Below are 21,298 nucleotides of genomic sequence, written 5' to 3'. Positions count from 1 at the left end.
TCTGGAGCTTCGCCACTCGGCTCCGCGTCGTGCGCGATCCCGGTCCAGGAGGAGGTCCAAGGATCGCTCGCGGAGCCCTAGCCGACGCCACCATCGCTCGTCGGGCTCCAAGTCGTCGGGTAAGTCTAAACACTCTAAGAAGTCGAAGCGGCGACATCGCTCTTCGGACTCCCCTCGCCGGTCGCGCGACTCGGCCGAGGGTCCAAGTGGTTCCACCCCCGCGGCTCCGGCGGAGCCGCAGGTGCCGCGTCCGCCCCCATACCTTCCGGTCCCTGGGGCTGACGCGGCGCCGGCGGAGATCAGTGCCTTCCTCTCGGCCATGAGGAGCCTGGCCCCGCCGTCGACGCCCGCTGGCGCGCCTTCGGGCCCCGCGGACTCGACTGGGCGACCTCGCGTGCCGGCGGCTCCGGCCCCGGCGCCGTCGACGACTCCGGTCTCGACGCCGCAAGTCCCCGCGGGGCCCTTGCCTGGGCCCCAGTCGACGCCGGTTGACCTTGTCACTCCTCCACCGGCGCCGACGCCTGAACCACCGACGCCGTCACCGGCGCCACCGACGCCGACGCCTGTGACGCCGACGCCCCGGTTTAGCCCTCATCCGGACCCGACGCCGGCACGGCGTCCGCCGACGCCGCATCCGACGCCGCTTGAGACCTACCATCTCTACAGTCCGGTTCCGATCATTCCTCCTGTTTATCAGGAATCGGAAGAAGGGGGCGACTGGGAGGGGTTCGAGGACCCTCTGGCTGTTCAGTCACAGCTTTCTCAGGACTGGGCAGATGAACTGGGGGAGGCCAGCGGACTGGACACCTCGCCAGACGCTGGATTCACTTCTCCTCCGACCGTGGCTTCGGAGGAGGGTGCAGCATTTTCTGTGGTGCTGCGCAAGGCGGCTGAGGCCCTTGGGCTCGAGTTGCCTGCCGTGGCTGTGAGGACCAACATCCTCACTGAGGTGCTTCAAACCTCAGCAAGCTCCACTGAGCCTCTGCTGCCGTTCAACGAGGCCCTCACTGACGTTCTGCAGGGCACCTGGTCCAAGCCCTCCACAGTTCCTCCTGTGGATAGGAACGTTGCCAGGCGCCACCGCCCTGCTCCGGGCGACCCCAGTTTCCTGTCCCAACACCCCACCCCCGAGAGTCTGGTTATCCAGGCCTCTACTTCCCAGTCCTCCTTCCCGACCGCTCCGCCGGACCGGGATTCCAAGAGACTCGAGCAGTTTGGCAAGAAACTGTTCTCGTCCCTTAGTTTGGGCCTGCGGTCCTTCAATACCGCCTGTCTCTTGGACCGTTATTCCCATTCCCTGTGGGATACGGTGGAGGACGTGCTGCCCCTGTGTCCGGAGGAGGTCCGGACGCGTCTTACCCAGGCTTTGGCCGATGGGAGGGATGCAGCACGGCACGCCATAAGATGTGGGCTTGACACCACGGACTCGCTAGGTCGGGCGATTTCCACCACGGTGGCGCTCCGCCGCCACGCCTGGATGCGGTCCACGTCATTTTCCGGGGATGTCCAGAACACCCTCATGGACATGCCCTTTGATGGCACTCGCCTGTTTGGTGAGAAGGCGGACAGTGCGCTGAACCGTTTTAAGGACTCCCGGGCTACGGCCAAGTCCTTGGGCCTCTCGGCTCCGCGGGCGCACACCTCCGCTTTTCGCCCCTTTCGTGGCCAAGGAAGGGGCGCCTCCTCACGTCCGCAAAGCCACCAGCCGCAGAACCAACCTGCGCGCGGTCGCGGACGTGGCTTCCGCCGTGGCGGAAATGGAGGACGACGTGGTCAGCCCACATCCACCCCGGCAGCATCCGCCTCAAAGCCTTCCTAGTCCGAGCTTTCAGGCCCATACCACGCCAGTGGGCGGCAGAGTTCGCCATCACCTGCTCCACTGGCGGTCCATAACATCGGACAGGTGGGTGCTGCAAATCGTCCGAAGGGGCTACTCCCTCCCCTTCGAGACGACCCCTCCAGCCATGCCACCACAGCACCACCGTATCTCGGGGGATCATTTGGATCTTCTCCGCGAGGAAGTTTCGGCTCTCTTGGCCAAGGGGGCCGTCGAGCGCGTTCCGAGTCCAGAAGTAGGTCGTGGTTGTTATTCCCACTACTTTCTGGTTCCCAAGAAGGGCAAGGGGGGCCTGCGCCCTATCTTGGACCTCCGGAACGTCAATGTCAGATGCTGACGTTGGCTCAGGTTTTAGCTGCCCTAGACCCTGGAGACTGGATGGTAGCGTTGGACTTGCAGGACGCATATTTCCATATCCCCGTCCTGCCGGCCCACCGGCGTTACCTGCGGTTCACGGTGGGCCAAGAGCACTTTCAGTTTACCGTGCTCCCCTTCGGCCTCACCAGTGCCCCTCGGGTGTTCACGAAAGTGTTGGCGGTGGTCGCAGCTCATCTGCGCAGATCAGGGGTCCCAGTCTTCCCCTATCTCGACGACTGGTTGTTGAAGGCGGGCTCGCCCCAGGCAGTCGTCTCCCACCTCCAGACTACGGCGGATCTCCTGCATTTGCTGGGGTTTTCCATCAACGTGCCGAAGTCACACTTGAGTCCCTCTCAGAAGCTCCTCTTCATCGGAGCCGTTCTCGATTCGGCGCAGTTCCGGGTCCATCCTCCGGAACAGCGGGTCCGGGATATACAGGCCCTGATTCCCATCTTTCGGCCTCTATCCCGGGTTTCGGTCAGGCTAGTGTTGCGGCTTCTGGGGCTGATGGCCTCCTGCATCCTACTAGTGCATCACGCCAGGCGGCGCATGCGGGCTCTGCAGTGGGACCTGAAGTTTCAGTGGGCCCAGCATCACGGCAACCTGTCCGACCATGTCTTGATCTCGGAGGGTACTGCACAGCAGTTGCAGTGGTGGCTCACGGACCGCGAGTGGGTCAAGGGCAAGAGCCTCTCCCTTCCCCAACCGGAGCATGTCGTAGTGACGGATGCGTCCCTCCTGGGATGGGGTGGCCATATGGGAGAGGCGGAGATCAGAGGCCTCTGGTCTCCGGCGGAGTCTCGTCTCCACATCAACCTGTTGGAGTTGAGAGCGATCCGGCTTGCACTGAAAGCCTTCCTTCCCTCTGTCAGGGGAAGTGTCGTGCAGGTGTTCACGGACAACACCACCGCCATGTGGTACTGCAACAAACAGGGCGGGGTGGGGTCGTGGACCCTTTGTCAGGAGGCTCTGCGCCTCTGGACATGGCTGGAACACCAGGGCGTCACCCTGGTGGTTCCACATCTGGCGGGCTCTCTGAACGCCAGAGCAGACGAACTCAGCCGCCGGTGCATGATGGATCACGAATGGCGTCTGAACTCCGAAGTGGTGCAAGGCCTCTTTCAGCAGTGGGGAGAGCCTTGGTTAGATCTATTCGCCACCGAAGAGAACGCGCAATGTCAGCAGTTCTGCGCGTTGGAATTTCCAAGGCGGCACTCGCTCGGCGACGCTTTTCGTCACGAGTGGAGTTGCGGTCTGTTGTACGCCTTTCCGCCTATACCACTTCTGCCCAGAGTGCTGAAGAAGATCAGGCGCGACCGGGCCCAAGTCATCTTGGTGGCTCCGGATTGGGCACGAAGATACTGGTATCCCGAGCTACTCAGTCTGTTGACCGATCCCCCGATACGTCTGCCCCTTCGGGAGGATCTTCTGTCGCAGCAGCAGGGGACGGTCCTCCACCCGAACCTGTCCAGCCTCCACCTCCATGCGTGGAGATTGAGCGGCGGCAGTTGATGCCATTTGACTTGCCTCCTGAAGTCTGTGATATCATTCTGGCAGCCAGGCGTCCCTCCACAAAGTCGGTATACGCCTGCCGGTGGAACAAATTTGTGGCATGGTGCACAGCAAAGGCTGTGGATCCCCTTTCCGCCCCTCTTTCTGAGGTTCTCCTCTTCCTTCTTTCTCTGGCCCGGCAGGGCTCTGCCCTGGGCACCCTGAAAGGTTATCTTGCTGCCCTCTCCGCCTTCTTGCGGCTTCCTGATCAGCCTTCTCTTTTCAAGTCCCCTGTAGTGTCACGCTTTCTCAAAGGCATTACACACACGTTCCCTCCTGTCCCTTTTGTAATGCCTCAGTGGGACTTGAATCTGGTTTTGACATTCCTGATGTGCGCTCCCTTCGAGCCTCTTCACAATTGCCCTCTTCGTCTTCTAACTCTAAAGACTGCTTTTCTGGTAGCCATCACCTCGGCTAGACGGGTGAGTGAGCTCCAGGCTTTATCTTCAAAGCCTCCTTTTCTATCTGTTCATCCGGACAAGGTTGTCCTTCGGCCTCGTCCCTCTTTTCTTCCTAAAGTGGTGTCTCCATTTCACCTTGGGCAGTCTGTCACCTTGCCCACCTTCTTTCCGCCTCCGCATCCTTCCAAAGAGGAAGAGAGGCTCCACCGTCTGGACCCAAAACGTGCGCTCTCCTTTTATCTGGAACGCACAAAACAGTTCCGGGTGGACGACCAGCTTTTTGTTGGGTACGTGGGCGCTAAGAAGGGGAAAGCTGTGCACAAACGAACCATCTCTCGGTGGGTCGTTTTGTGTATAAAAATCTGCTATTCCTTGGCTAAAAAGGACCCTCCTGTTGGGCTACGCTCCCATTCTACTCGGGCCACGGCGGCTACTACTGCCTTGGGACGGGGAGTCCCTTTGCAGGACATCTGTCAGGCGGCGACGTGGGCTTCGCTACACACGTTTGCCAGGCATTATTGCCTTGACAGCCAAGTCCGGAGGGATGGCTTCTTTGGCCGTTCTGTCCTCCAGGACTTTCTGGTGTGATCTTGGTTCGCAGACCCACCACCGGGGATGGTATTGCTTGGGTATCTATTCTAAGGTGAGGAATCTAACTAACGTGTTTCTTTCAGATGAACAAGTTACTAACCTTCGGTAACGATGTATCTGTAAGAAACATTAGTTAGTTAGATTCCTCACCGACCCACCCATCCTCCCCGTTCTGCGAACTGACATCTAGGGTTAAGGTTGTCCTTTCAGGCCCCTAGATTTTATTTTTGGCACCAGTGTCGGTCTTTGCATGGCTCTGCGTTCCTGGCGCGGAAGGCTATGTACAAGAACTGACGTCAGCGCGCGAGGGCGGCGTCTAAGTACTCCGACGACGTCATCCCGGCGCACGACGCCGACGACGGACGCGGAGCCGCAGACGACGCCTAGCGACGCGCGAGGGGTATTGCTGACGAAAAATCTTCCGGATCCAGTCTGACGCCTGGGGATATTCTAAGGTGAGGAATCTAACTAACTAATGTTTCTTACAGATACATCGTTACCGAAGGTTAGTAACTTGTTCTTCACGGACAACACCACCGCCATGTGGTATTGCAACAAACAGGGCGGGGTGGGGTAGTGGACCCTTTGTCAGGAGGCTCTGCGCCTCTGGACATGGCTGGGACATCAGGGCATCACCCTGGTGGTTCAACACCTGGCGGGCTCTCTAAACGCCAAGGCAGACGAACTCAGCTGCCGGTGCATGATGGATCATGAATGGCGTCTGAACTCGGACGTGGCGCAAGGCCTCTTTCGGCAGTGGGGAGAGCATTGGTTAGATCTATTCGCCACCGAAGAGGATGCGCAATGTCATCAGTTCTGCGTGTTGGAATTTTCAAGACGGCATTCGCTCAGAGACGTTTTTCGTCGCGAGTGGAGTTGCGGTCTGTTGTACGCCTTTCCACCTATACCACTTCTGCCCAGAGTGCTGAAGAAGATCAGGCGCGACCGGGTCCAAGTTATACTGGTATCCCGAGCTACTCAGTCAATCAATCGATCCCCCGATTCGACTGCCTCTTCAGGAGTACCTTCTGTCGCAGCAACAGGGGACGGTCCTCCACCCGAACCTGTCCAGCCTCCACCTCAATGCGTGGAGATTGAGCGGCGATAGTTGATGCCATTTGACTTGCCTCCTGAAGTCTGTGATGTCATTCTGGCAGCCAGGCGTCCCTCCACTAAAACGTGTACGCCTGCAGGTGGAACAAATTTGTGGTATGGTGCACAGCAAAGGCTATGGATACCCTTTCCGCCCCTCTTTTTGAGGTTCTCCTCTTTCTTCTTTCCGTGGCCCAGCAGGGCTCTGCTCTGGGCACCCTCAAGGGATATCTTTCAGCTATTTCTGCTTTCTTACGGCTTCCTGATCAGCCTTCTCTTTTCAAATCCCCTGTTGTTGCTCGATTCTTTAAAGGCATTACTCATATGTTTCCTCCTGTCCCTTTTGTAATGCCTGAGTGGGATTTGAACCTGGTGTTAACCTATCTGATGTGCGCTCCCTTTGAGCCACTTCATAATTGTCCTCTTCGTCTTCTTACTCTTAAGACTGCTTTCCTGGTTGCCATCACCTCTGCTAGACGGGTGAGTGAGCTCCAGGCTCTATCTTCTAAGCCTCCTTTCCTTTCTGTCCATCCGGACAAGGTTGTTCTCAGAACTCGTCCTTCCTTTCTCCCTAAGGTGGTAACTGCCTTTCACATCGGGCAGACTGTTACGTTGCCCACCTTCTTTCCGCCTCCGCATCCTTCGAAAGAGGAAGAGCGGCTCCACCGTCTGGACCCAAAACGGGCGCTGTCCTTTTATTTGGACCGCACCAAGCAGTTCCGGGTTGACGACCAACTCTTTGTTGGCTACGTGGGCGCTAAGAAGGGGCGGGCGGTCGACAAGTGAACCATCTCTTGGTGGGTCATTTTGTGCATTAAGGCCTGCTACTCCTTGGCTAAGAAGGAACTTCCCGTGGGGCTGAGGGCCCATTCCACTCGGGCCACAGCGGCTACTACTGCCCTGGGACGGGGAGTCCCTTTGCAGGACATTTGTCAGGCAGCAACGTGGGCCTCGCTGCACACGTTTGCCAAGCATTATTGCCTGGACAGCCAAGTCCGGAGAGACGGCTTCTTTGGCCATTCCGTTCTCCAGGACTTCCTGGTGTAATCATGGTTCGCAGACCCACCACCGGGGTTGGTATTGCTGGGGTATCTATTCTAAGGTAAGGAATCTAACTAACTGGTTTCTTTCAGATGAACAAGTTACTTGCCTTCGGTAACGATATATCTGTAAGAAACATTAGTTAGTTAGATTCTTGCCGCCCCACCCATCCTCCCCGTTCTGCGAACTGATATCGAGGGTTAAGGTCATCCCTTTCAGGGCCCTAGATTAATGGCACCAGTGTCGGTCTCTTGCATGGCTCTGTGTTCCTGGTGCGGAAAGCTATGTACAAGAACTGATGTCAGCGCGCAAGGGCGGCGTCTAAGTACTCCGACGTCATCCCGGCGATCACGACGACTGACGCAGAGCCGCAGACGACGCCTAGCGACGCGCAAGGGTATTGCTGACGAAAAATCTTTCCGGATCCAGCCTTGCGCCTGGGGATATTCTAAGGTAGGGAATCTTTCTTACAGATATATTGTTACCGAAGGTAAGTAACTTGTTCTTTAAGCACACCTATGCCCCGAGAAACATATACAAATTTGGCAAAGATGGGAAGATTATAGAGGTTAGCCACTGGAATCATTAAACCATCCCCATCAACACTCGGACAGCATGTTACTACCACATGAACACATATCGACCGATACGGAGCAGACTATTATACATACTTAATGAGGACAGAGGGTGGGATCGGAAGGGACTGTGGGGCGCACAGATGCGTATCATTTATATGTTAAGTTTATGTTTAAATGGGATATTTGATGTACTACAATCAGGTGGGCACACGCATGGTATAAATATGCTTGGTAACCTGAGATAAATGCTCCACTGTGCCAGATGCTCCCAGTTTGTACTGTATCGAATGCCAATAAAATATCTTGTGGGAAAAAAAAATATCCATTGTTCAATTTTTTAAAATCTGGTACACCTTGCTACCACCTCTTAGCGGAAATGAGACAGAATGGCAACTAATTTCTTTGTATCAGTTGAACATTTTTTCAGAACTTAAAGTTGATGAGTCTCCATATTTTATGTTAGTTATGTTGACATATTGGGTTACCCAGTGTCCTGTAAATAAAGTTCATAAAATTAATCTGCTAGATATTCAGTAAAAAGTGTGTTGATAAAAGTTAAATAACTAATTCATTTTATGGGTGAATAAAAATAAGCCGTTTTCTGATTTTACGTTTCAGGTTGTTTTAATTATTTATCACTCATTATAGTATGAGGAACACTCAACGGAATATTAATCTGACACGGCAGCCCACTGCTTTTATAGTTTCTAATATTTACTTATATTAGAGTCTTGCATTCAGTATTCCCAAAGTGCTGTGTTGAATGAACAGCTTTATTCATAATGATATTAAGAGGTGATTACCTGCTCACTACCTAGACAGTAAGCAAATGCCCAGCAGATGGGCTCTACTGTATTTCATTGTGGCTTTGTTCTTCTCATGCCCGTAATCAAAGACACAACAAAATAAGTTGCAAATCTTTCCGGAAGTTGCTCCAGCAGGTAATGTTATGCATTGTGAGTTGGTTATGTACTACTAATGTAAGCAATGTCTCCTCCGTAACCTTGATCTCATTCTCTCCTCTACCTCTTTACAATTCACTTAGCTGATCCAATAACTGTTTTCTATGCCACAGGTTTCCATCAAGAATGTAGCCGAGACATCTAGCCACAGATTCCTTACCTTTGAACTTCCAGGCTTCGGCTGGATCCAGAAGATTTTTGGTAGAAGTACCCCTGCATGCCAGTAGGTGGCGTCAGTCGACTCCTGTGACGTCGTTGGTACCATGTTCGTCATCGTCCGCGTCATCAATAAAACCGCCACTCCGGCACGCTGAAGTCAGTTCTTCTTTTTTTTTTTTTTTGCGGGAACTCGACCCGGGTCTCAGAGCGCTTTACACGAGCACCAGTTGCATTACATGAGTACACATTTATTTTTGTTAGGGACGGGGAGATTAAGGGATTTGCCCAGAATCCCAGGATGTTGTGTGTCCCTGCCCAGACTCAAACCTGGTTCCCCAGCTTTGAGGTCGAACACTCTAGCCGTTAGGCCAACTCTTCTCCCCAGTTCTTTTCTTTCCGCGTCAGCCAGCGGCAATCTGTTGGAGAGCTACCCCCTGTCATTTTTTTACTGACTTTTTTCAGCTTTTTGTCGACTCCGCTGGAGTGTTTTAGGAAATTTCAAGTAAGAAGTCCTCGGGGTTCAAGTTGTGCAGCTCCTGTCACCGCACCATGTCAGTTACAGACCCCCATTTGGTTTGTCTGTGGTGTCTAGAATGCGACCAGAACTCCCCAAGTTGTTCCGACTGCCGGGCCATGGCGCTGAAGACTTTGAGGGAGCAGTCACTAAAACTTCTCGCCGCTTGGGGTCCGGCACCATGGAGGTCGCCTTGCCGGTCACTGTCCCGGTCGAGAGGAAGGTCCGAGCACTTCACCAGTGATTCGAAGTCCTCTTTGTCGAATTCAGGTAAGAGGCACCACAAAAAGCACAAGAAGTCGAAGAGTTCTTTGACTTCTGCCACCCATCTCGCACCGTGGCGGAGGAACCTCTGCGCTGAAGGACCCGCTCCTCGGAGCGGGTGCCTGTGTCAGCTCCGCGTTTCCCTCCCTTTGAGGGTCCGGAAGCGACCCCCACCCAACTCGAGAAATTTTGGGCAGTCTGACCCTGCCAGAGCACCTTCGGGCCCGTGGGTTCAGATGATGGCAGGGCCCTTGTGGTTCCTGTGCCGGCGGCTCCGTCCCCGGCTCCATGGCCTCCGAGTGGACCTGTTCCCTGGTCCGGACCGATCCTTGTTTCTGATGACGATTGGGCGTCCACTGACTCCGAGACCGGCGCAGACTGAGCGGTTTGGCTCCATGCCTTTTTTTCTGCCCTATTCTGAAGGGGTAGGAATGGAGGAAGAGGATTGGGAGGGAAACCGGATCCCTTAGAAATTCTGCCTCAGCAATACCTGGACTGGTATGAGGATTTGGCTGATGACAGTGGTCTGGATACCTCCCCAGGTTCTGGCATGCTTTCCCCTCCTACCCTGTTTACGGAGGAGGGAGCAACGTTTACCATGGTGGTGCGAAGGGCTGCGGAGACCCTGCCCTTCAATGAGGCCTTGACAGATGTCCTTCTGGGGACATGGTCCAAACCCAGCACAGGGGCACCTGTGAATAGGACGATCGCCCACTGCCATCGCCCCACACCGGGGGACCCACTTTTCCTCCCCACCCACCCTACCCCCCAAAGCTTGGTAGGCCAAGCTTCCACGTCCCAGGCGTGTTGCCTTCCGCACCCCTGGACAGGGAATCCAAGAGGCTGGAGAACTTCGGGAAGACCATTTTCTCTTCCACCAGCCTAGCACTGAGGTCGGTGAACACTAAATGCCTCGTGGGCCATTACTCCCATTCTCTATGAGATATGGTTGCGCAGGTGCTGCCCAGAGTCTTGGAGGAGGACCTGGCTCTACTCTCCCAAGCTATATCCGATGGGGTAGGCTCAGCTACGTTCGCCATCTGATGTGGCTAGGACACGGCGGACACACTAGGTAGAGCGATTTCCACATCCGTGGCAGTTCGTCGCCACGCCTGGTTGAGAACTTTTGGTTTTTCGGGGGATGTCCAAGCCGACCTCATGGACATGTCCTTTGATGGCTGCCGTCTGTTCGGAGACTAGGTGGATACCGCCCTTGAGCGCTTCAAGGAAGCGCGGGCCACGGCCAAGTCCATGGGCCTCTTTACTGCCCCCCGGCCTGGGTCCAGCTTTCGCTCCTTTCGTGGCTACGGAAGGGGTTTCCAGCCGGGCCAACCCTATTCTGGCCAGAGGGCTCGCAAGTTCAGCAACCTCTGCGGGACCGTGGACGCGGCTCACCCCGGACCCATGGGTCCTGGAGCCAAAAGTTGAGCCAAGCCACCATCCCCACCTCCACCACAAAATCTTCATAGTCCAATCCTCCAGGAACATTCTCAGCTAGTTGGTGGCAGAATACGCCATCGCTTCCACCACTAGCAAACCATCACATGGGACAGGTTGGTGCTGCAAATAGACCGGATGGGCTACTCCCTCCCCTTCTAGACTACCCGTCTCTCTATGCCTCCAACATAGGATCGGCTGACGGAGGATCACCTTGCCTTGCTCCGCGAGTAAGTCAATGCTCTCTTGGCCAAGGGAGCTATAGAGAGGGTTCCCGGGCCAGAAGTAGGAATTGGTTGCTACTCCTGCTACTTCCTGGTCCCCAAGAAGGACGGAGGCCATCGTCCTATCATAGATCTCAGAACTCTCAATTTCTTCCTCAAAAAGGAGAAATTCAAAATGCTCATCCTTGCTCGGGTCCTGTGCCCTGGACCCAGGAGACTCGAAGGTAGTGCCGGACTTGAAGGATACCTACTTTCATGTCCCCGTCCTGCCTGCCCATCAACGCTTCTGCGGTCCATGGTGGGCCACTCTCACTGCCCGTTCACGTTGCTTCCCTTTGGCCCCACCAGTGCCCCTCAGGTGTTCACAAAAGTGATGGCGGTTGTCACAGTTCATCTGCGGAGATCTGGGGTCCCAGTCTTCCCCTATCTCGAAGACTGGTTGTTAAAGGCAGGCTCGCCCCAGACAGTCTTCTCCTACCTCCAGACGACGGCACACCTCCTGCATTCGCTGGGGTCCACTATCAATATGCCGGAGTCACACCTGACTCCCTATCAGTCGCTTCTTTTCATTAGGATAGGATAGGATAGCCATTTGTTAAGCGCGAACGAATGCCGAAGCGTCTTGGCGCTGGTAAGTAGAGAGATACAGCCCCATCTTAAGCCCTAGTCACATCAAAAAGCAGTGTTTTTAACAGTTTTCTGAAAATTTGATGACTATCTGTTAGTTTCAGAGAGCCAGGAAGCTTATTCCAGAGACTGGCGGCATGAAACGAAAAGGCTCTGCCGCCCCATCTGGCTTTCCTGACCCGGTGTAGCTTAAGAAGGCATTGAGAAGAGGACCTAAGTGTTCGACCCGGGGAATAGGGAGTAAAAAGCTTCTGAACCTCCTTGGCTCCCCCCCCCCCCCCAACACAGCCTTGTGTATTAGGCATAGGGCCTTAAAATCTATACGCTGCTGGACTGGGAGCCAGTACAGTGCCTTGATTCCCTCGGCGACAGACTGATCTCTAGGAACGTCTAGCAGGAGTCTGGCCGCCGCATTCTGCAGAACCTGCAATCTCCTCATCAAGGTCTTATTAATTCCTAGTAGTAGTCCATTACAATAGTCCATTCTGGACAGGACTAGGGCCACCACCACATTCCTGCGCAGATCAGGTTCGATAAAAGGGAAGATCTTCCGCAACGTCCTGACTAGATAAGAGCAAGAGGAGGCCAGATTACTGACATCGTCAGAAAAATTGAGCTGATTTGTCAAACACCACTCCCAAGTTCTTGACCTTAGATACGGGGCAGGGGCATTCGCCGGCCTCTGCTGGCCACCAAGAGTTATTCCACACGTGTCCCCGGCCAAACTCTATTATCTCGGTTTTCTCCGGATTGATTTTCAGACAATTTTCTCGCATCCATCTCATGATTTCAGACAGGCAGCTATGGAACTTAGTAGCCGTGTCCTTTACTTCTTCACCAGCAGACACAATGAGCTGGGAATCATCAGCATAGGAGATGATAGTGAAACCATGCGCCCTAATGAGCCTGGCCAAAGGGGCTACATAGATGTTAAAAAGCGTGGGCAATAAAGCAGAGTCCTGTGGCACTCCACATGGTAAGTGAAACGGGTTGGACTGTAGACCATCCCATGACAGACTCTGCTCCCTACCCTCCAAGAAAGAGGCTAGTAGGGCCAAAGCCGTTCCGTGGACACCAAACTCCTGGAGCCTTCGAATCAGCATCTTATGGTTAACGGTATCGAAGGCAGCCGAGAGATCTAACATCACCAGAACTGCCTGCCCTCCTCCATCAACTATGGTACGAACATTTTCCGCTGCCATCAAAAGTGCTGACTCCGTGGAGTGCTGGGCTCTGAAACCATGCTGAGAAAAGTCGAGTAGATCATGGGACACCAAATATGCCGTCTAGGAGCAATTTAGCTCCTTCTCCAGAATCTTGGCCGCCATGGGCAACGCGGCAATGGGCCGATAATTTTTTAGGACAAGGGGGTCTAGTGTAGTTTTTTTTAGCAGTGGCTTGATTATTGCCCTCTTCCAGCTAGCAGGATAGCAACTGGACTGCATTGCTATGTTAATTAGCTGAGCTAACTCCTCTGCAATCACATCGGCAGCCAAATGAAAAACTGATGGCGAACCAGGATCTAGGGGTGATCCTGAATTGATTAAGAGGATCAGCCTACGAGTTTCCTCCACCGTAATCGGAGCAAACACTCTGAGAACCGTAGAGCCCCTGCTCGCTCCACTCTACGCTAGGGGACATACTACTGAACTCATTGTAGATAGTCTGTACCTTCTCCTGGAAATATACTGCCAGCTTTTGGCAGGTTTCCAGGTCAGGTCGGTAGGTGTTGTCCTGCGGCGGTTTGGCAAGCGATGTTAGTCTTGAAAAGCTCGGCCGAGTTGCCAGCCTTCCTAATTTTAGTAGAAAAATAGTCGCTTTTAGCTGCCACTATTGCATGCCTGTAAGCTACAAGAGTGGAACTATAATTTAATTTGCCCTCAACACTATAATCCCTTCTCCACAACCGCTCGGCTCTCCTACATGCCCCCTTCAAAATCTTAAGCTCATTGTCATACCATGCGGCGGATGGTTTGGCTCTCCTAGAGCCAAGCAGCTTCTGAGGAGCTACTATCTCTACCGCCGCCGCCAACCAATCCTTGAAGAGCAGCGACGCCTCTGTGATATCATTAGTGTAGGAGGGACGTGAGTCTCGCAGGATAGGGAGGAGCTTATCAATGGTCACCTGTGACCATGGTCTGATCATTGGAACAGTTCTGGACACAGTGCACTTTCGGTCCTATACTCCTGAACAGCGAGTCCAGGATATTCAGGCCTTTGATACCGATGTTTCAGCATCTATCCTGGGTTCCGGTGAGACGGACTCTGAGGCTGTTGGGCCTCATGTCCTCCTGTATCCTGCTAGTAACCCATGCAAGGTGGCACATGCAGGCTCTGCAGTGAGACTTGAAGTTCCAATGGGCACAGCATCGAGGAAATCTCGCCGACCTGGTCCAGATTTCAGAGGGAACTGCAAAAGGTCTACAGTGGTGGCTGACGGACCGTGAGTGGTTCAACGGCAGATCCCTCCCCCTTTCCCACCCAGATCTCACAGTAGTGACGGACGCATCTTTTCTGGGCTGGGGTGGCCATGTGGGGGAGTTGGAGATCAGAGGATTCTGTCCTCCAGCAGAAGTCCAGCTCCATATCAACCTGCTGGAGCTTTGGGCCATCCGACTGGCGCTGAAAGCCTTTTTGCCATCTATATAGGGAAGGGTTATTTAAGTATTCACAGATAGCACTGCCGCCAATTGGTACTGCAACAAACAGGGTGGGGTCTTGGCCTCTTTGTCAAGAGGCCCTGCATCTCTGTACTTAGCTGGAGCGTCAGGGCATTTCTCTGGTGGTTCAACACCTGACCAGTTCTCTGAATGCAAGGGCGGACAAGCTCAGCCGAAAGTGCCTTGTGGATCTCGAATGGCGTCTCCACCCAGAGGTGGCACAAGGTCTTTCAGCGGTGGGGAGAGCCTTGGTTAGATTGGTTTGCCTCCTAAGATAACACGCAATGTCAGCTGTTTCATGTGTTGGAGTTTCCGTGGCGGCACTTTCTCTGCGACTCTTTTCGTCGCGAGTGGAGCTCAGGCCTATACGCCTTTCCGCCCATACCACTTCTGCCCAGATTGCTCAAGAAGATCAGGAGTGACCGGGTAGAAGTCATTCTTGTGGCTCCGGACTGGGCATGGAGAGTGTGGTATCCCGAGCTTCTGGACATGAGCATCGATCCTCCGGTCAGGCTGCCTATTCAGGAGGCTCTTCTGTCGCAGCAGCAGGGGATGGCCTCCACCCGAACCAGTCCACTCTCCGCCTCCTTGCGTGTAGATTGAGCGGTGACAAACCTTCCTCCTGAAGCCTGTGAGGTTATCTTGGCAGCCAGGCATCCCTCTACCAAATCAATATACGCCTGCCGATGGAACAAATTTTGTAAATATTGTACAGATAAGTCTGTTGACCCTCAATCTGCTCCCTTATTGGAAGTCCTCGTCTTCAAACTTTCTTTGGCCCGCAGGGCTCTGCCCTGGGCACCTTGAAGGGCTACCTTTCTGCCCTTTCTTCTTTTCTTCGGCTTCCTGATCAGCCCTCTTTGTTCAAATCTCCAATTGTGCAGAGATTTTTGAAAGGTTTAACTCCTTTGTTTCCCCCTTCACCTTTTATCACGTCACAGTGGGACCTTAATTTGGTGCTCACCTTCTTGATCTGTGCACTGTTTGAGCCGCTGCATATCTTCCCCCTGCGGTTGCTCACTATCAAGACAGCTTTTTTGGTGGCGATAACCTCTGCCAGGAGAGTCATTGAGCTACAGGCGCTTTCATCAAAGCCTCCTTACCTGACGATCTTTCTGGATTAGGTAGTACTCCGGACTAGGGCATCTTTTCTTCCTAAGGTGGTAACATCCTTCCATCTGGGACAGTCGGTTACCCTGTCCACCTTCTATGTGCCCCGCACCCTTCCAAGGAAGAGGAATGTCTTCACCGTCTGGACCCAAAAAGAACGTTCTCGTTCGATCTTGATTGAACAAAAGAGTTCTGGGTGAATGACCAACTCTTTATAGGGTATGTGGGCACAAAGAGAGGCTGTGCTGTCCAAAAGAGGACTATTACCAGATGGATTATCCTCTACATAAAAATGTGTTGCGCCTTAGCGAAGAAGGAGGCTCCTGAAGGGCTTAGGGCCTATTCTACCAGGGCAAAAGCAGCTACCACCGCTTTCCAGCGTGGTGTTCCTGTCTGATATATGCCAAGCTGCCACTTGGGCATCTCTGCACACGTTCGCCAGACACTATTGTCTGGACTCCCAGGATCACAGAGAGGTCTTCTTTGGTCATTGTTTTATGGGATTTTCTGGTCTGAACCGTTCCGCAATCATCCGTCTTCTGGGGATGGTATTACTTCAAAGGTAAGGAATCTGTGGCTAGATTTCTCTATCAGATGGACATGTTACTTACCTTTGGTAACGCCTTATCTGAAAGAAACACGTTAGTTATAGATTCCTTACCATAAAATTACCCCCAGGCGTCAGACTGGATCTGGAAAGTTTTTTCGTCAGCAGTACCATTGCCCGCCGGAAGGTGGCGTTGTGTTCGCCTGGATGACGTTCGCCGGCAGCTACTTAGATGCCGCCCTCGCGCGGTGATGCCAGTTCTTTATTTTTCCGTGCCAGCTAGCGCATATCTGGGAAGAGCGGTACCTCAGTCACTTTTTGACGAAGTTTTTCTTGACTTTTGTCAACGTCTTGTTTCGAATCTCCGACTCCGAACAGGTGCATGAGGGATGCCTGGTTTCAAGGCCTGCGGTTCTTGTTACCGGCTAATGTCGGTGACGGTTCCGCACCTCGTGTGCCTCTTTTGCATGGAATACGACCATACAAACCCACCCATCCTCCCCGCACTGCGGAATTGGCTTTAGGTGTCAGGGATGTTCCCCTGCAGGGCCCTAGCAGTTTGCTTTTTTAACACACCATAGTCAGTCTCTTCATGGCTCTGCGTTTCTGGCGTGGAAAGTCGTAAAAAGTACTGACGTCCACGTGCCGTAGTTGCGGTTATACTGATGACGCGGACATCACAACGACGACACACTGAGTCAACCGACACCACCATCTGGCGCCCAGGGATACTGCTATGAAATCTTCTGGATCCAGACTGACGCCTGGAAGTTCAAAGGTAAGGAATCTGCGGCTAGATCATGTCTCTTTACCAGATAAGGCATTACCAAAGGTAAGTAACTTGTCCTTTTTGTAGAGTTTTTTGAATTTTCTTTCAGTTTATATTTATAGCGAGAAACTAGACTCCAAGACAGCTGCAGACTTCAGAAATGTCCGGAATTGCATATGATGGACGACATGTTCAACAAGCATGAATGGAATGGGTATTTCTGTAACTTCCAGGCAGGGTGGGTGGAGCAGAATCGATGCAAGCTCAACAAAGAGACATTTGAACATACAGGGTTAAGTGGTTGGGATTGCTGATAAAGGGAGGGAGTAATGCCTTGAGTTTTTTCTAATGATGATTGGAATGGGCACTAACCTCAGACGAGATCGAGGTGGGCACATGTTGAGGGCTTGAAAACGAATGCTGAGCTTGTGGGCTTGAAAACGAATGCTGAGCTTGTGAGCTTAAAAACGAATGCTGAGCTTGTTTTTTTCTTTGTGTACGTTAGAAATCTCTAGTTTACTAAGAATCTCGCTGTGACGCATGCACGCAGTGCATAATTTGTAATCTAATGAGTGCTGGTGCCCAAAAGCACTGCGCAAAAGACAGCGCCATGCCGAATACTGAGGCTGTTAAAGTACAAAATCCACCTCCTGCCTCTTTAAAATACACACTCTTGTCCCTTTATCGCACTCTTGCAGGCTCGTGCTTTCTCCCTTGTGACGTTTTTTCCATCATCTCTTCCTTCTTTCCGGTTTTCCCTTTCCCCTCTCTTGCTGTTGGGGAATGTCTGATAAGGAAAAATAAGTGCCAGTGGCCTCAGCGGCTCCAAAAATGAGTGCTGGTGGACTGCACCGGCAACCACTGGCTCAAATTAAGCACTATATTCACTATATATGATGCAGCAGTATATGAATTTCATACATATTTGCGGGAACATTTATATTTATTACTTACTGCTTGGTGAAAGTGGCAATGCTTGGTGGCAGTGTTGAGAATGTATATACACTGTGATTTTCAAGCATGCGACTCGATTTAAGACACACTTTAGGGAGTTGAGGTTTGTGTCAAAGAATGAAAAACACTAGTGAACTGGTGGTCGTGCAAAATGAGGAACTGAACATAAAGAAACTAGAACAGATAAAGTATAGAGTGTTACTATGATCAACTGATCTAAGTGTTGTTGATAGAGATAGAACATTGAACTCTAGATACGGATTCCCATCAACTGCCAAGGGAGGCCAGTGTCATCACTTGGTAATCTTTCCTTCTTGTCACTACTCCTCCAAGCCAAGAGGCAGATGTAGTGGCCAAGATCAGAGTAGAGTACAAGTTCGAGAGAGAAATCGACCAAGAGTGGCCATATGTATTTCTGTTGAAGGGTACTATGTGTAGTAAGTGCAGTGCAAGTGAAAACTTTAAAAAGGGAGTTGGACAGAAGAAACTATGTTTAATGAATATCTCTGTACCAATCCTATTAAAAAGGCGTGTAGCGGCAACTTTTAACAAATAGGTTGCGTCATATAGGGGTCGACTAGTTTCAGCCAAAAGGGAATGTGTTCCCGGCTTTCTTCAGGACCAATACATAATTGCTACTGCAAGTGATTAAGAAAAACAAGAAAAAGTGACAAGTTGTCCAACAATACAACCTGGTACCTATCGACCTCACGGCAAGTAGGGTGTATTTCACTCCTGTTGAAAGAAAATACAAACGATAGGTAGTGTTCTGTTTCAATGTTCCTCATAACATACAAAGTTAGAAATTAGATCTCATAACAGTACCAACCAGTGTATTATCTATGAGAAAAAACGCCAACTCACCTTACTTGCGTGAGCGTCAGACCTCACCTCACCCGGTTACAACTCAGGTAATTGAGACCCCGCCCTGTAAGTGTGAATCATGTAGGGCGAATTATTCAACAAACCAAAGGTAGTGTTAAGAATTATTTAACAATTGTTAAAAAGCGGTTTAGGGACAGAATCCCAGTCATGTGTCCAGTAAGAATAAATCACCAGGAGTATTGTGTGTGTACCGCAATACTCGGTATTTTATTACAGCTGTTAAGATAAAAAAGAACCGTTTAACTGTGAAAGATGGCACACTCACAGCATGTACAGCAGAACCCCAAAGGTAGTTATTAGGGGTTATTTTGACGGCATGGTGGACCTATATACAAATGAATGCTTCAGTATAAAGGTCTAATGTAAAGTTTCAAGCGTATCCGACTGTGTAACTAGCCGGTCACTACTTAGTAAGGCACACACGATTCGGAATCTCTCTGGCCGACTAAGTGTGGTTTAGACCTGTCTCTAACAGGAGGAAAGCAAAATCTGTTTAAACATTTCGCAATGCCTATCGCGTCAGTTTGTAAACATCCCCGGTATAGCTGTAAGTAAGCCTGGGGCAGATAGCGTAACAGAGCTGATTTAGGAATCGCCCTCTGTTTAGGAAAAAATCAGAGTCAAGCGAAGGTAGACGCGCATACATGCAGTCAAACTCACCTCTCCGTCGGTGCCTCGGTCCTTCCTGTGTTTGTGGGAGGTGCCGAGGCATTGTGTGACGAGAGTATAAAGCGTGAGTGAGTCATGTGACGCTTCACGCTACGTTTTGCAAATGACTCGGGGTGATGACGATGGAGAACTACAAGATGACATCACCGAACCCAGAAATGGTAGTTCTTACACAATCATGTGGATGTGTGATATGCCGGTGGATTGGCAAGAGGTGTAATCGCTTGAGAAACAATCAATGTGTCCATTGCACTATTAGATATTACGAGTATAATGCTAGGGAATCCAGAAATCAAGACAGGAATCCCCAAGACAGATCCTGTATTACACAGAGCAGAGAATACACCTTGTGGAGGAAATGTTCAACTCGTTATGAGCTCTTTATCAAATCCTGGGTCAAAATCCGACCCTTTACAGAAGAGTCCATGGAATGGAGTCATTCAGGCCTTTTGTGTCACTTTGGAGTTTAAAAACCCAGCGTTGCTCTTTAGTGAATAAGAATTTGGCCTTGTCACTATTGTGGGACGGTATGAATGGTTTCTCCAAGACAGTCCAGGAGAAATCGTCTGCCTGATGATTAAGCTCCACAAAGTGTCTGGTGAGTCTCGTATTACCTTTCTTGCATCTGAAAGTGCTTTTGTGTTCGAGCATCCTTGTTTTAACCTTACGCGTCGTCATACCAACATACTTCAGATGGCAAGGACATTGTAATAGATAGATAAGGTTATCACTATTGCAGTTGGAGTAATTCTTCTGTATCCAAGATCTGGTCAGGCCTAGATCTAAAGTTTTGGTATGCTTAGTTTGTGGGCATACTGTACAGTTACCACACGGGAAGTGACCCTGGACTGGTGGAAGGTTCCAAAGGGTGCCTACTCTCCTTGGTTCTAGTTCCCTAGTGCGTGTATGTACTAGTCTATCCCTCAGGTTGGATCCTCGTTTGAAGGCAAAGAGTGGTAGTGGAATGTTTGTTTTTGAGGTATTCAAAAAATGCCAATTCTTCCGAATGCATTTCTGAATGCCATTGGATAGAGTACTGAAGGTATTCACAAAGGTTAAACGACCTGATGGTGGTTTCTCTATCTTCTTCTCTAACAGAGCCTCTCGATGATTGTTGAGAGCACGTTTGCGGGCATTCTTGACCAGCCTCTTAGGATAGAGTCTTGCTGAAAGTTGATCAGTTAAGACATTCGCATGATGTTTGTAGAGATCGATTGATGAACAATTACGTCTCAAGCGTAAAAATTGGCCATATGGCAGATTGTCGCGCAATGCCTTAGGATGCTGACTGTCATAACGAAGCAGCGAATTGCGAGCCATAGGTTTACGATATAGCTCACTGCCCAATCCTGTGCTTGTTGCAAAAATGGACAAATCGAGAAAGGCTATCGTGGAAGGGTCCATCTCTAGAGTGAACTTCAAAAATGCATTCTGTGTCAAAGAATCCCAAGGGTGTGGTAATGCTTCAATGTGTGAGGATAATAAGGTAGACGTAGTTGTGTTTTCAGGCCGATTGGTTAATGATTAACCATACTTTTATAAACTGGTTAGTGTTTTTTTGCGAGCTCCCTGATCCAAGCACAGTGTTTAAAGTGTCTGGTGTTAGATTTTTTTTTTTATTCTGTGAGGGGCTGGTCAAATCCTTTTTTGTCGGCTATTCATCTCCTATCTTGCCTGCATGGTGAGTACCATAGTTCCAATTTACTGTGAACTAGTTTTTGTCTTAGAAACTTGCTCGAAAGAGTGGAATTTTGGCAGAATACACCTATCTAGTTTGTTTGGCCCGAACAACTGCATATTTGAACGGTGCCTCATGATTTTCTCTGGAGTTTTGCTTTGTTGCGTGCTGATGTAGATAATATTATTGGTTCCCTTCCCATTTAGCTGATCCCCATCTCTGTTCATGTTCTTTATGGAGCACTTGTGGAAGGCTCTCGGCAGCCCCCTATTTCTCCTCAAGTCTTTTTGTCAAATGCAATGTGTCTCTCCTTAAAAGTAGACCATTTCGTACCCTCAACGCTTTCTGTTGTCTTAGCCAAAGGAGGACAAGTACTTGAAGGGTTTGAAAA

At 51.3% G+C, this 21,298-nt stretch overlaps 1 protein-coding gene across 6 annotated transcripts in view; it reads left to right on the top strand.

The window, feature by feature from the left end:
* Window positions 1–21,298, top strand: part of ITSN1 (intersectin 1) — a 1,732,490-nt gene that overhangs the window by 1,141,017 nt on the left and 570,175 nt on the right. The gene's annotated exons all lie outside the window — the stretch shown is intronic.

The sequence above is a fragment of the Triturus cristatus genome, chromosome 8 (assembly GCF_964204655.1).
Source record: "Triturus cristatus chromosome 8, aTriCri1.1, whole genome shotgun sequence".
Lineage (NCBI taxonomy): Eukaryota > Metazoa > Chordata > Amphibia > Caudata > Salamandridae > Triturus > Triturus cristatus.
The sequence above is the reverse complement of the archived record's forward strand: the minus strand, read 5'-3'. Positions and strand labels throughout refer to the sequence as shown.